We start from the raw sequence: 17,279 nt of genomic DNA on the forward strand, positions 1-17,279 counted from the left end.
GGTTCGATGGTCCCATGGTGTATTGTGAGGCCTCAAGGGTTGGTGTTCATTGTGTATTGATGCAATATGGTAAGGTAATAGCCTATGCTTCTAGACAACTTAAGGTGCATGAATGAAAATATCCAACCCATGATCTTGAACTAGCGGCAGTTGTGTTTGGCTTGATTATTTGGAGACATTATATTTATGTTGTCCGTGTGGATGTGTTCACCGATCATCAAAGTGTATAATATGTGTTTAAGCAAAAATATTTGAACCTTCGACAAAGGAGATGTCTTAAATTGTTGAATGATTATGATATGAATGTGTTGTATCATTTAGGCAAAGCTAATGTGGTTGCTAATGCACTAAGTAGGTTGTCCATGATTAGTGTGGCACATGCTGAAGAAGATAAGAGAGAATTGATTAAAGATGTTCATATCTTGGCATATTTAGGTGTGTGTTTGGTTGATTCCAATAATGGAGGTGTTCTTATTCATAATGGTTCGGAATCATCTTTTGTAGCAAATGTCAAGGCCAAGCAAGACCAAGATCCAATGTTGGTTGAGTTAAAGAATTTTTAGGCCAAAAAAGCAATTGAGGCTTTCTCCCAAGAGGGAGATGGTCTGACACATTACCAAGGCTGTTTATGTGTACCTAACATTGATGGGTTGAGAGAGTTGATATTAATTGAGGCCTATAGTTCCTAATACTCGATTCATCCGGGTTCCACTAAGCTGTATCGTGATTTGAGAGAAATGTATTGGTGGAATGGCATGAAGAAGGACATAGCAGAGTTAGGTGTCCAAATTGCCAACAAGTTAATTTGAGCATCAAAGACCAGGAGGTCTATCCCAAGATATTGAAATTCCTACTTGGAAATGGCAAGATGTAAATGTGGATTTTACAATGGGTTTGCCTTATACTAAGAAGCAACATTATTCTATTTGGTGTGTTGTAGATCGGATGACCAAATCAGCTCATTTTCTACCGGTTATGACTTTCTATGGTGCCAAAGATTATGCTAAGTTGTATGTACATGAGTTGGTAAGACTTCATGGTGTGCCCTTGTCCATAATCTCGGATTGAGGTACATAATTCACTTCACACTTTTGGAGGTTGTTTTAAAAGGGTCTTGGTACAAAGGTTAAGTTAAGTACCGCTTTTAACCCTCAATGATGGTCAAGCCAAAAGAACGATCCAAACTTTAGAGGATATACTAAGGGCATGTGTTACTGATTTTAAAGGAAGTTGGGATGAACATTTTCCATTGATTGAGTTTTCCTATAATAATAGTTATCACTCTAGTAGCCAAATGGCTCCTTTCCAAGCATTGTTTGGGAGGAGATGTAGATCCCTGATAGAATTGTTTGAAGTTGGTGAGATAGTCTTAATTGGTCCAGATTTGGTTATCGATGCTATGGAGAAGGTAAGACTCATAAGGGAGAGATTGAAGAGGGCTCAAAGTCGTCAAAAGTTCTATTTTGATGTTAGGAAAATAGAGCTTGAATTTGAAGTGGATGATTGGGTCTATTTGAAGGTTTCACCCATGAAGGGTGTAATTCATTTTGGAAAGAAAGGGAAATTGAATCCTAGATACATTGGACCTTACAAGATATTAAGACGTGTTAGCAAAGTGTCTTATGAGTTAGATTTTCCATTGAGTTAGCTATAGTTTACTCGGTATTTCAGTGTCTATATTGAAGAATTTTGTGGGTGATCCAAACTCCATTGTGTCATTGAGAGATTTAAGTGTCAAGGAAAATTTGACTTATGAAGAAGTTCCAGTGGAACTCTTTGACCAGCAAGTTAAGAAGTTATGAAACAAAGAAGTTATGTCTGCCAAAGTGTTATGGAGGAATCAACTAGTAGAAAGTGCTACTTGGGAGGCAGAGGCAGATATGATAAAACGATACACGTACCTCTTTACCTCTACCCAAGCCTAAAGTAGTAAGTTATTCTTATTCAAGCTAATTGAACTCTTACGTATTCAGTTCCTGCTATGTCATTCATATGCATGCATGTTCACAAAAAAGTTAATTTCAAAGTTATGATTTTATGTTAAGTTGAAGATTTCATGTTCCATGCATTTTAAGATGTCATCATATTCATGTTGGGTTCCCAGTCCTTTTTCTGTGTCATTCTTCTAATAAGTTAAATCTCATTCGAGGATGAATGTTTCAAAGGGAGAGATATTGTAGGACCCTGTAAGTCGAAAGGTTTGAACCAAGGAGAACAATTCTCAAATATTGAACTTGACCCAAGTTCATGATTGTCTCTACGAGTCGTGGAAGTTTACACTACCTATAGAAATGAGTTGTGGAGGGAATCATTATGGTTAGTTGGGACAAACCTTAAAGGGAGGTCCTACCACTCACTATTACAGTCCATTCTCGAGTAGACGACCCATAGAAAGGTTCTGTAGGATGACTTCTGAGGCCTCATTCAAGTAATTCCTCAGTGCCAAGTATAGACTTCCAGGATGGTTCATCAAAGCTATGATGGGTCGTAAGAACCACCCATCACAAACATTTAGAGACTTGTATTTTTGTAGGTTTTGGTACCTACAGCACGGGCGAAGTTGACGAGATGTGTTGAAGATTATGGGTCGTAGAAACTACATGTTTGCAAACTTCATAGACTCAATTTTTAGGCCTCTTTGTCAGACCTACAGGACGAGTCATTTTGATGACTCCTCATTGTTTGGACGACCCGTAGAAATGGTCTCGTAGGTCACAAGTCCAAGTTTAATGAGGGTTAATTGGCTCTTTCCACCCATGAAGTCCCAAAGATTCCTTAAGTTTTCATTCAATTTATAATTGATTATGAACCCTATTTTTGATGAATTCTATTGGGATGATTTGATTTTGTTTTTAAATATTATCAATGATATTTATATGCATGTTCTCATATGAATTACATGATTTCAAGTTGATTTATAGATGACCATGCATAAAGATATATTTTCAAGCTATAATTAAAATTTTAAGATGACTTTATGAGTTGATCATAAGTTAAATAATTTTCAATAAAAGTTTTATATGAGTTAAAGTTGAGAGTTATGATTCTAAAGTTAAAGTTATGATTATGATCAGAGTTAAGAACAAAAGATTTTTAAAGATGGTGATTAGGACAATACTTATTGAAGTTATGGATTCTTATGAATCTCCAAGTAGATGAGCTATTCCTAATATATTTTAAAGATGGATTGATAGGCAGTTACTATCTTTTCCTACTATGTTATGATTATGTTTTAATGAGTTTTCATTGGGATATTGACTAAGCATCGAGTGGACTTCTAGGTGGGGTTCAGTTGGATAACGTAGTTGGTTATCCAAGGGAATACTAGTAGAAACCTAAAGTCCCAAACTAAGTTTCCCAAGTAGGTTGCCTTCATGTCCTAGCTAGTGGATCTATATATCCCAGTTGAGTTGAGTTGAGATACCTTTGGAGTATGCCCTGGCAAGGTAGCATCCCCTATTTCAATGCAGGAAACATCATCCTATCTCGATGTAGGAGTCATCGGATTCCATGTAATAGCTCTCATGGTCTTAGTTGTTGGTTAAAGGTCCTATCTAACACAAGTTCAAGTTAAATCTATGAGATGTTAAGTTATGAGTTGGAAGTTGAAGTTCTTATCATATGCATTGACCATGAGTTCCATATATTTTAAATTGCTTTTAAACTATACTCATGTTCATTATGATTGTTAATGCATACCTCACATAATTAGTACATTTAAATGTACTAAAGTATATTTTACCTAAATTGTCTCATAATGAAGGGACGGACGACACTCACGATCACCCCACTTGTGGCTAGAGATTTGCTTTAACTTTTAAAGAAGTTGGTGAGTTCTTATTCTACCGAGTACAAGACTTTTATTCATGTTACTATTGTTTATACTTTCTTCAATTGTTAGGGTGAGCTAGGGGTTTACCTAAGCCCCCATCAAAGACTAGACTAGAGGCATGTTTAGATGATATTCATTGTTGTAGTCCAGATTGGACGTCTATAGACTTAATTTCCCTTAGTCTCATTCCCAACTTAATGATTACTTTTGCTCATGTTTATGTTGTTATTTACCTTATGTATGCGATGTATGCTAAGATGGATTATGGTTGGGATCCCTTGAATGTCGATCTCTATGTTACGACTAGACCTAGGTCAGGTCGTGACACTAAAAACTTAATAATAGAGTTTCTTTTCTTGAAATCAAGTACTGAGGTTCCAAGATTAAAGGTTTCCTCTAACAAAGCTATTGTTTTTCAAGTTTTAATTTTAATATCAATCTTTTGGGTATGTAAGGCTACTCATAACTTGGATTGAGTTTGTCCACATGCCCTACATCTAATTATATCGACTGTTGAGAATGAGTTGAGTCTAACCTAATTTCTTTAATTCCGATTGAGTTAATTATTCTATCATTGAGTTCCATTTAATTATGTATTGAGATCATTGTTGTTTTCTAGCACTCAATTGATTGGAATTGTTGTTCATGGCTACTTTCCCGTGAACCCTAGTTTATTTGATAGTCCTGACTTTTGCATACTTATTTTTAGTAAATATGATGGCTTTTATGCATTGATGAAGAAAGCGATTTAAACTAACATATTTATATATATATATATATATATATATATATATATATATTACATGCCCTACATCTAATTCTATCGTCTGTTGAGAATGAGCTGAGTCTAACCTAGTTTCTTTAATTCTGATTGAGTTAATTCTTCTACTATTGAGTTTTGTTTAATTATGTATTGAGATCATTTTTGTTTTCTACAACTAAATTGATTGGAATTGTTGTTCATGGCTACTTTCCCGTTAATCCTAGTTGATTTGATAGTTTGGACTTTTGCATACTTATTTTTTAGTAAAGATGATGGCTTTTATGCATTGATGAAGTAAGCGATTTAAACAATAATATATATATTGAGTCTAAATAAGTTTGAGGGTCAAACATGAATGATTGAAATCGAGAAAGAGTTTTGACGAGATGTGAATAATTTTTGAAAGCATATTTTACTGAAAGAACTTGATGATTTGAGCATAAGCATTAATTTTAAATGAGTTTGAGTTTTCATATGAATTGCATTTTGATATTTAAATAATATATGCATTGATTGAGTCTTAAATCATGAATTGTGAATGTCTTGAATGAGAATGGGCTGAGTCTGAGAAGTCTTTAAATATATTATTATTTAAACTTAAGTCTTTTGAGTATAAATTATTGTTCTGAGATAGAGTTTTAATTGGATACGAATGAGTTTAAAAGTATCTTTTAAAAAAAAGAGTTGATCAATGAGATGATGATTTAATTAATAAAAGTCCAATGTGACTAGATAAGATAATTTACATAATTCGATTTGATTTGAGTCTTATGGGCATATTGAGTCTTGAGAAGAGTATCAAGTACCGAATTGAGTGAGAGTAAGTAACAACTCGAACTCAATAAACTACGCAGCCAGCGTAATAGAGGATTGAACCGTAAAAGTAGATGTTTCCCTTTTGTCCCAAAAGAGGACTTGATTTGATTGATTGTGGATCCAAGATTGGTTGATTTGTCCCTTATCATAGAAAAGTATTAGACGGACGTGGAAACGACGTTGGCTCATTGTACATCATCAGCTCATAGGTGATGGTTGTCGGTTAGAGAAACTCTCAAATTAGAATAAATGGATTGATTGGTCAAGTGCATATCTATGAGTCTACTTCCATAAGAATTTTTATTTTTAAACTTACATAATTACTGAGTTGAGTCATATTATCTTCAAAGTTGAGCTTCTTGAGTTAAGTTGATTAATGTTGAGTCTGTTGTTCATATTTTCTTTTCAAGTTGTATTACATACTCGTACATTCCAAGTACTAATGCCTTTTGGTCGGTATTATTTTATGATGCAGATACAGGTGCTAGAGATCATCAACAGGCGCTTCGATGAGGATCCTTCCTTTCTTGAGAGTGGTGAGACCTCCTTGCTTTTGAAGGAATTGCATATATGTTAGTCATTACTTATGAGTCATTTCTTTTGGGCTTGCCTTGAGTTTGTCTCGTCACCTTCTTGATAGTTGATAGAGGCTTCATAGATATAGACTGAGTAAATTGGGGTTGACATTCCTTTTGAGTCTATTTTGTCAAACTATTATTTATGAGATTGGATTGATTTTCAAAGATTGTCTAATTAAAATTATTGTTTTATTTTAGTTGTTGAATTGGTTAGCCCATTAGAATATCTCTTATTATTGCATTATGTCTTCTGCTAGTTGATTGAATCAGTGATCGGACTAAGTGGTTTGCTTAGGGACCAGCAAAGGTATTTGAGTGTCGGCCACGCCTGGGGTACCCTTTTGGGGCATGAAAAATTTTGTATTAGAGTACAGAGTTCAAGAGTCCTAGGGTGTCTATGAAGTCGTGTCTAGTAGAGTCTTGCTTATGGGTATGTCGTGCAACACACATATAATTACAAGGCTATAAGACATTTGGACTGTTTCACTTCTTTCATATTCTAAGTTTATGTGATAGAATTGAACTCTATAAAACTTCCCTTCTAATTCAAGGGTTGCTCAAATCTATCCGACTAACCCTCAAACTGAAGGGGGTGGAACAAAAAGCTCAAAATATTATTCATAATTTGCTTTCAAAAAAAATATTCAAAGTGTAAAGGGACGACACTAGGTTTGAGAAGAGCCGATTAGTATGCTTATGTCTATTGATTTTAAAGAATGCGCTCTTATTCACATGAATCATGCATTGAGCCAAAGAAAGATGTACTCCCGGACTCTCTTCCTTAAACCTTGCTTCCGATGTCATCTTTGAGAGGGAAGTTATGTCCCAATTTTTTTAGTGTTACCCCCCGATAGAATGTGATTTTAGGTATTATAAGCTATAATTAGTAGAATTATCCTAGAGCTAGAAGGATGGAGCTAGAGGAGTAGAAACCAAATAGTGAGAAGAGTGGTTGATTGAGGCATGTAACTAGAGTTATGTATCTATAAGTTAAATTATAGGGTCATAAGTGAAGTCCCTTATGGTTTGGACTTAATAGTAAGTATCGTCTAACTTTCATGATAGGAGATAGAGGAAGAGTTGTTAATTTGGATGAGTGTAACATTCCTCAAAATGATCATAAGTGTCTTAAGAATGCCTTTATAATATGTCTCTTGCATAACGCATTATCCGTATTCTTTTTGGTAAATTCGAGTCCAGAATATCGATTAGGGGGTCAAAACCTACAAGAAAATGATCTCAGTGGATTTTTAGGATCCATCTATTGAAAGATAATTTTTTCAAGAAATTGCGTAAAATAGAGAGCTGCGTGGAAGCTCAGTGTATCCCACTTGGTCCTTTTTAGTGTAAATTTTACGTGAGTCAAAATATGGCCAAAAATCTCATTTGCTAAAAATTGGCCTAATAGGGAGCAGCTCCGTGTCACGGACCTGGGCATGGTTTTTAGTCCGAATTCAGTTTTTAAGTAGGGGCACTTTAGACCTTTCCTTAGTTTTTATTTAACGAACCTAAATGTTTTTATGGAGTAATTCTACTATATAAACTACCCTAAACCCTTAATTTCATTCATTCTACTACAATTCACCTACTCAAATATTTCTCTCTACAAAAGCTCTCAAGGACTCCATTGAAGAGTTCAAAGAAATTCACTCAATCTCTCCATAAAAACTCTCAAATTCTTCCAAATTCCTTGGTCTTCTCACTCAATGTATGTGGGCAATTGATCCTAGGGTACTTTCATCCATGGAGCCCAACAAATTCTCTACTTTTCAAATCAATTAAAGTATGTATTTTTATGGATTTCGTGATCTCTATTCCAATTGCATGAATTACGATTCTAATTATGATTATGAGTCTATTTTGATAAAAATTGACGGTTAGTGCATTGAATTGAAGAGTTTTTCCATGAATTTTCCTACATTGATCTTTAGGGTTCATGTTATTAATTATGGGTATTTTCGATTATACTTCTAAATGATATTATCTTTATGAATTATGTATGGGCTAATAGAAAGTATATAATCACGCATGTTTTCAAGTCAATTTTATGATTTTTAAGTCAATTGATCATGCATTCATGTTTTACCCCAATTTCCAAGTATGAATTATGATTATGTATTTCAACTATGATCATGAATTGTAAGTATGTTTCAAATCATGATTTTCATACAAATTATGGAAAAAGTTACTTAGGGCCCAATGTGGTGTCTTAAGAAATGATATGAATTATGTATGAACTACAACTATGTAGGTATGTTATGTAATGTGGAAGGCAAATACTCACATTGCAGCTACATTATGAAAATGATCTACTCTATGATTTCAAACCTATGATCATGACTATTATATATGTTCATTACGATTTCTATGTTATGTATGTATTTCGAGGGATTTGACTTAGCATCGAGCGGACTTGAACTGGGGTCCCTACCAAAAGCCATAGTAGAAACCTCATATCTCTTAAACTACATGCCACTATAGGTTGCATTTATTGCCTAGCTAGTGGATCCATATATAGCGTACATTATGACCTGCCAAGCGGTGTAGAGTCTACCTTGGCAAGTAGATTCCCTTTTTTTTGGTGTAAGGGTAACATCGAAATTCTATGTTATAGCTCAAATGGTCTTATTATCGGTTATGGTTCCTATTCCACATATGTATTATCTCTTATGTATTTTCATGATCTCAAGTACGCTTTTCAAATATTTTGGTCATTATGATTTTCTCAGGTTTTACTTGCCTCATCTTATCATGTACTTTACTTGACCATTGCATTCCATTATTTACGTTGCATGTCATGCCCTCATACTTAGTACATTCCAATAGACTAATGCATATTTTTTGCCTACATTGTCTCATAATATAGGGGTTGAGGTTGAGGATCATATCCATCCACGTGGCAAGTTAAGCTTTCCTATCCGGTGAAGTTATGGTGAGTCCTCATTTATCAGGGACTAGTTATCGAGTTGTTTATTGTTTCTAAATACTTTTATTATGTTTTATTTTGAGGGTGAGCTAGGGACATGTCTTATCCCCCGCCCATGTTCAAGAGTAGAGGCAACTAGTTGGACAAATTTTTGAGTCTATGTTGTCATGTGACATTCTCTATTATTATTCATGGTTTAGACTCTCTTATCATATTTCCAATTTTACTTTACCTTATGTATGCTTATGATATGAACAAGAGGCTTTGTTGGAGTCCTTCGGGGTTTTGATTGCCATGTTACGACTTTTCCCTAGGTCAGGTCGTGACAATGAGTTAGAGTACACTTGAACAAAGATAAGAGTTTAATGTTGAGGTGTCTTTGTATTAATAAAGACCTAGTATATGTGTTGAACGGAAGAGGGGAAGAGTCATGCAATAAGATCTAAGCTAGGCTTATGATTTTGAAGAGAGAGACCCATTGTATTTAGAGGGATATTAATATAACTAGGTAATGAGGTGTAATAAATGGGTAAATAGTACTTAGGTTATAAAGGGATATGAGTTGATAAATTGAAATTAGACGATAGTGAGATGAGGATCGATTACATATTAAGAGTTCTTAGTAGGAGAGTGTTTCTTAATTTCACCTAGTAGCTGTAAGTTGGTATAGTATACGAGTTGTGTGTGATGGGCATGTTAGTACTAAACCCTAAGCTTGAATTTGAGATGAGTGGTGTGAAGAAAAAGGGGAAAGCATTATGGGTGTGATAGTGCTAGTTTTAAGATTTGATTTAGTAGGCTTGACATGACGTATATGAGAGATTAAGATATTAACTTGTGAGGAATGTGTATTAAGAATGTGGGGTTTGTGACCCTTATATGTAAATAATGAATTGAGGTTAAGTAAATTGGTAAGAACAGGCTTAAGATATGTATCCGAGATAGTATAAAGTTATATGAGACTAATTTTATGAGTTGCTATGGATGACTAGTTAGTATCCTTTAGCAGCTTATGTGGGGAAGACTAGATGTGATTTTTTCTTTTTATTTAGAATCCATAAGAATTGGGTGGAAGGGAGTTCTACATAGAAAATGATGAGTCTCCTGTTATAGTTTAAGTTTCCTTTAGTTAGGTATATGTGACCCTAATGGATAAAAATGAGTGGGAAACAAAGGAGAATGCAAACCACTAGGAGTTGAGTAATGTGACTTTATAAGGTGATGCCGGTGATGATTATAGAAAGACTTCCATAGAAATAGAAAGAATTTAAGAGAAGCATCTTAGAAAGAGGCCCGAGAAAAAATCTTAGTACCTGCACTTGGAGAGTTTAGTAGACATGAGATTAGAAATTTACAAGTATTAGACTAAAGTGAATATAGACCAATTTAGATAATGTGGAATAGATCCATAGCCTTAGATTGTCGACTTCAAATCTAAGGGGGAGATAATAAGTTGAGGAACCAAGTAGAGTGCTGAGGATCAGATAGTGATATGTCCAGAAATAGTTATGGTGATATATCAATCCTTTCCTATTCTAGCATATTGCTCAAATTTTAATCATTATAAAATCCTATTTATGTCTTGTATATTAGCATTATGTACATGACATATGCTTATACACTTCAACCAGATTCACACCCATGTTCAGTTCCATGTACTCATGATATGCCCTAAAGGGCTAGAAAACTTTTGTTCCACCATGAATGTTCTCTAATTAGATTTCCTAAATGAATCATGCTTATGATATTTCGCTCTAAGCTTTTAGTGATCCTTTCTAATAGCGATGTTGATGATAGTAGATGAGTAATGGCTGATAGGAGAGAGTGGGTGTTCTTTATTGTGTTAGTTTTGGTGTTCTTATTCCATTTAAGGTTATAGACATAGAGGAACAACGAGATGGGATCTTGTTGTCTCCAATAAATAGGTAAAGGTATATTGGTGTACCTCTTGATAGAAGTTAATACAATTGACAGTGTAGAGATTCTAAGATTGACATAAAAACTCTTAAGAGATGTTGACTTCAAATAATTCATAAAGCGATTAGAATAAGAGGCTTAAATGAGTGGTTGTTGTTATGTGAGTGATTACAGTAGGCTAGTAATGTCCTCTTGTAAAATTTTCAAGTGAGTTTATTAGGATGGTTATAGAAATAGTCTTGAATGTTGTATTGATGGCAAGTAGATGAATGCACGATGCATTAGGTTCTTCTTTGATTTAGACTTAAGATTGGTTGAATGAAATGGAAAGAAGTATTACTCTTGAGATGAGGTTCCCTATAGAGATATAGAACATGAAGCTTATGATTTAGATTAGCATAATTATATTATGTGTAGTACCTAGTAACTTAGCATTAAACTTTAACATAACAAGAGCATGCAGTTAGACCGGAAGTCCTAGGCCTTGGTGAAGGTCATCATATGTATCCTTGTGGGAGTTATGAGTTGCAATAAAGAAAGAGTTGTATGTATAAAGGAGAGTATTTGAGCTCGAAAGCTATCACTCATGTCCCTTAATTCATAGTGTTCATATTTTTATATCAGGCTCATTAGCCTCTTTCCCGAAGTTGAGAAATTTTGATAAAATTATGGCAGATTACCTTCTCTCATTTTAGCTTCAGTGCCGATGTTTATTGTAATGTTCCTATTCCTATCTCTAAGATAGTACCTTCATGATTTTGAGTAATTGAGTAGGTTATTCACGAGCTTGAGTCTTTGTGTTCTTGCATTGCATTTGTGCCTTCAAATGATGATATGAATGGTAATATTCCTTTTTCCTATCTTAGAGTTGATTTTCATTTCGATTTTAAGTATATAATGAGTATTCTTGATTTTGAGTAATGATGAATTGATTGTTTGAGTATCTGAGTTCTTGATTTGCACTCGTGCCTTGTGCAATTTCCTATCTTGGTCATTATTCGAGGACGAATGATCCCAAGGGGGAGATATTGTAACACCCCGAATTTTTTACAAGCTAAGACCGAGACATCCTTCATAGGGTATGGGGTTGTACCGAATAATTCATAATTTTGTGCATGTATGGATGTTAATTCTTTAGTGTAAGAATATATTTGGAGATGAATTAAGGTCATAAGGATCCTCTAACACAAAGGTTAGTTGATAGCTTCCTTATCGATTGAGTTTTGGTAAAAGATTTTACTTTAGTATCCCATGACTAATCGAGTTAAAGGTCTTCGAGCGCCCTTTCCAACTCCACCAAGTTTTCCTAATTTTGAGTTAGGAGTAAAAAGTTATGACCATTTTATCAAAGATTGCCAGATCAAAAATTCAGGATCAGTAGCTACGACTCAACTGTACGACCAAAATAGATTTCTACGAATTGTGGACGTCCTTTTCTCAGAAAATTCCTGCAATCTTACAAGGCTATTTTTGTCCTTTTATGAGATTTTTATCCCTATTCTAAGTCATTTTGAGTGTTTTAACTAAGTATATCATCCAACTAACTTATTTTCCTATCATAATCATCAATCTAAACAGTCTAGTCTCAAGAAACTCTATCAAAACAAACCTATGGTTCCTCTTCTTCATAAAAAAAACTAAAGCTTTCAAGTCAAAAATTCAAGAATCAAAGAGAATCCTTTCACCCAAGGTTTTCCCAAGTTCTTCCACTCTAAAATCTTCATAGAAGAGTTTCTTTTCTCGAGATCAAGCAATGAGGTTCTAAGATCAGAGATTTCCTGTAAGAAAGTTATTTTTTTCGAGTTTTGATTGTAACATCAATATTCAAAGTATGTAAGCCTACTCATAATGAGGATTGAGTTCGTCCACGTCCCCTACATCTAATTCTATGGACTATTGAGAATAAGTTGAGTTTAACCTAGTTTTTTGAATTCCGATTGAGTTAATTCTTTTTTTATTGAGTTTCGTTTAATTATGTATTGAGATATTTTTTGTTTCCTACCCTCAATTGATTGGAATTGTTGTTCATGGCTACTTTTCTGTGAACCCTAGTTTATTTGATAGTCATGACCTTTACATACTTATTTTTGAGTAAAGATGATGGCTTTTAGATATTGATGAAAAAATCGATTTGAACTAATGTCACGACCCAAGCCTAGGGTCTAGACGTGACATGGCGAATGAGGAACCCGAAAGTACCTCAAACAAGCTTGTTAACATTCTTTTAGCCTTTCATATGTAATGATGATAAATAAACAAGCGGAAATCATAATACTAAATCTTCAACTTACATATATCCAGCAATACCTCTAACTATTAGATTTAACAGGGCTAAGACAAGTCCCTAGCTCACCCTCAATCATAATAGAAGAAATGCCATAGTAAAATATCTTAACATATCATAAGCTAAAAAGATAAAGGAGTATTATTCCCAAAACATGGGAACTCACCAAAAGTAGTCTTCAACGAAATCTCAACTAGCCACATGGAGGAGAATGAGGAGGAGCACTAGTCCCTACATGGTGATATCATGTAGGCAAAAGAGTATGCGTTAGTACTTTGAATGTACTAAGTATGTAAGGATGCATGAACATTGAGGAAATATTATAACATTTATGTAATATAGAACATAATGTAATGCATGCATAATAAATCATATAGATATCCTTTAAAACATTCATTTTGTGGGAAAATGACCATAACCAATATTTAAGATCATGTGAGCTATTACATAGAATCTAACATAACCCCCTACGTTGGCCGGGGAGACTACTTGTCTAGTAGAACTCTGTCAACTTCATTCATTTCTTTAACTTTAACTTTAACAGCTTTCATGGATCCATTAGCCTAAGACTATAAGGGCTCCTATGTTGGCACATAGTTAATGAGACAAGGGATTGCTACTAGCATTACCTTACCGAATCCCACCTCAATGACCCATTCGGTGCTAAGTCAATCCCATGGAATAGTTTAATACTTTAAAATAGTCATAGCATATAGCTTGAGAATTCAAACATCATATTCGGTAGAATAGCTCATTAAAACATTTGGTAATTCAAATATGCAAGAATTGTCCTTATTGCATAAAGAATCCATCATTCATATCATTTCATCATTCTTTTATTTCATAAGACTCCTTTTTTGATCATAAATATTGCTTTCATAAACATTCATTTGGAGTCAAAGCTTTCAAGTCAAACTTTATTGAAAACATAGTAAAATTAGGTGGGTTTCAAATCTCTTCAACTAGGAAACATGTATGTAAATAAATATACATAAATACTTCAAAATCCATTAATTAAAAATTATGCTTTAAACAACCCACCATGAATTTCAAGAACCTTTAAAGAGATAAATAGAGAAATTATTTGTAAACCATCAATTCATACATATGAAATAATGTTGCATAAAAATAGACCAATAATCATTAGTTTAACCATGATTTATGCTATTAATTAAAAAGAAGAATTACCCATAAGAAAATATTACTTAAAATTTAGAGATTTATTGAAAGAATTTTTGAACTACATGGGTGGAAGAACCCATGGATAAACACCCACATAACTTAGAGTAAAGCTTAAAGAAAATAAACATAGTTTATCATATAATTAAAATACTTTAGGCATGAGAGTGGAAGTAATACTCTCATTGAAGCCTTATATACCTGGAATCCGAAGCTTTAGTCGGAACCAAAGGACTTAATGAACACTCTTGAGTCCTAGCTTTTCTCCTCGCTTGAATATTTTGTGTACTACTCGGAGTATTTGAATCATCAGAATAGTATTTCTTCACTACTAAGAACAAAAACTATATTTGAGAATGAGCAAAGAAGTGTATAGAGAGAAGAGTTGCTTGAGAAAGCTTGATTAATAAAATGAGGGAATAAGGTAGGTATTTATAGGTGTGGAGGAGGGACCTAACAATAAATAAAATAATTATAAAGAAAAAATCTAAAAATTTAATGGAAAATTGTGATGTCATGGGTGATGTTAAATGGAGGACAATTGATGTCATGAGTGATGTCAAATGTATCTAGATCTTTCCATGGTAGGTGAGATGAGTTCTTTTTAACAGAATACTGTTTTTCGGAGCTGTGTTTTGAATAAGATAAATTCCTTATTAGAATTTGGTGTCTTCATAAGAATTGTAGATATGGAAGTATAGTTTCATATCGTTCATGAATCAACCAATTTGGATAATCCTAGATTGATATATGATTTTTCTTCTATAAATACTCCATTCCATCACAACATCCTGTCTTACAATAATTAATTTATTTGACCTATTTAACCTCCGAAACATAAAATATGGTCTTCACAAAAGTTGTAGGTAATGATCTTGTGGTTATCAGAAATTTGAATTACCCAATTTGGACAATGCTATGAAAAGTTATGCCCAAAATACATAGGCTGTATTATTTTTAGGCAAGAATTGAAACATCGTATATAATGTTTTTAGGGGATTTTACAACTAATATTTTTAGGCAAGAATTGAGTCTAAATGAGTTTGAGGGTCAAACATAAATGATTGAAATCGAGGAAGAGTTTTGACGAGATGTGAATGATTTTTGAAAGCATATTATACAGAAAAAACTTATGATTTGAGCATAAGCATTAATTTTAAATGAGTATGATTTTTCATATGAATTGATTTTTGTTATTTAAATACTATATGCATTGATTGAGTCTTATTTCATAATTCGTAAATGACTTGAATGAGAATGGGCAGAGTCTGAGAGGTCTTTAAAAGTATTTGTAATGACCCTCCAGGTCATTTTCTTCGTTCTCTAATTTTTTTCAGCATTTAGAGCTTTCCTACAGCGGCCTCTAGTAGTTTAGGACTTGTTGGCACTCACGGTTCGATCGCCTAGTCGTTGGTTTGGGTTTTCTGCCCGTTTCCCTATTCTAGAGCTTTTATAACTTGAAAAGTTGACTTCAGGTAAATAACCTTAGAATAGAATTCTGATAATTTCATCAGCTTTGGAATGGACAAATTAGGCTAGTAACATGGTCGACATGAATATCGAGGCAATCAATATGAGTTTGGGACCATTTGGGTGCTTTTGCCTTCAAAATTTGGCCTATGATTGACTTTGGTCCACATTCTTAGAAAACATACTTGAATTGAAATTACATCAATGCAGTTAGCCTTGGAATGTCAAGTTTGGTCTAGAACGATCCTTCGTTTATTTCTCGATGCTTTCGGTCTAATCTCAAGGCCTATTGTGGATTTAGGTTCAAATATGCTCTTGGTTTTGGGATCCACTTTTATTTGTAACAACCTCGTATGGAAATTTTAACTTTACCATTGAGTCTAGAACGTCAAATTTTGTTGGGTAGAATAACTCATTTGTGCGTACGAGCACCCCATCGAAGACTTAGATATGCCGAAGTTCATTATGCATCAGTTGTGTCTAGTACCATCACTTTTGCAATCCCTAGTCACTAAATCAACTGTCACTAAAGTGGCCTTGGCACCAGGTGTGGGGCTCGCTAAAGCGACCACCGATCGCTAAAGCAATAGGTTAGTTTGTGGGCCTTGGTTGTAGTGTTAACTTAGCATTATTATCCCGTTTAGGATTTCTATTCACGACCTTAGGCTAGGTTTGAGCCTTAGGTTCTTTATCAGGTGTTTATTGCCCTCTTAGCTAGGCGTAGCTTTTGGTAGGGCTTATCAGTGCCTGTGACCTCTGGGCTCATCATAGTTGTAGGTTTGTCCTAGTTATGCTCGTTGGGAGCTAGGGTGGCATATTTTTGGGTAAGGCATCGATCCTAGAGATATTCCTCCCCCTGTACAATTTTGAGCCATATCTCGATTGTCTTGCTTTTGTTTAGCGGTAGTCTTATGATGTCATTTTACCTACAAGCTATTTTGACAATGTTTTCTCACATTTTTACTATTTTAAACTAGTTTTAATGAAATTCTTACAACCTGGATACTTAGTCACTAGTTTGAAACTTATGAGGCATCGGGGACGTGCTCCTTTTTCTACTTGAGGCATTAGAGGACTCTGGGATGCGCTCAATTTTACTTGGCTAATCAGCGAGTCGATGCCCTTTCTTGACCCACAAATGCCTCTGAATTTCTTCTTACTAGATGGGCCATGCCCTTAGGAGTTTACTGTCATGGTGGGCGGACCTTTTTCAGTGTGCTCACGGTTGAGGTTACTGGTTTAATGATATTCGGCGTGGCGTCGCCCTTTCTACATCAGCTTGGCTGCTCACTCTTCGGTACTACTATGGAGATACTATTTATCTATGTAAGATATGTAAGACCTGGTCCAGGCCCAGGCAGTATATATGGACTTCCCACATCCCCTATGGGCCCCTCTGGCTAATGAACCACTAAAGTAGATGAGGGAGATGCATGGGTCCCACCTGGCAGGTTGGGGGCTAGGGTGGGTCTATACACTTGTTGTTATTGATCTCTGAGAGCTACCAATGATGT

This window comes from Solanum dulcamara, chromosome 8 (assembly GCF_947179165.1).
Source record: "Solanum dulcamara chromosome 8, daSolDulc1.2, whole genome shotgun sequence".
NCBI classification, from domain to species: Eukaryota; Viridiplantae; Streptophyta; class Magnoliopsida; order Solanales; family Solanaceae; genus Solanum; species Solanum dulcamara.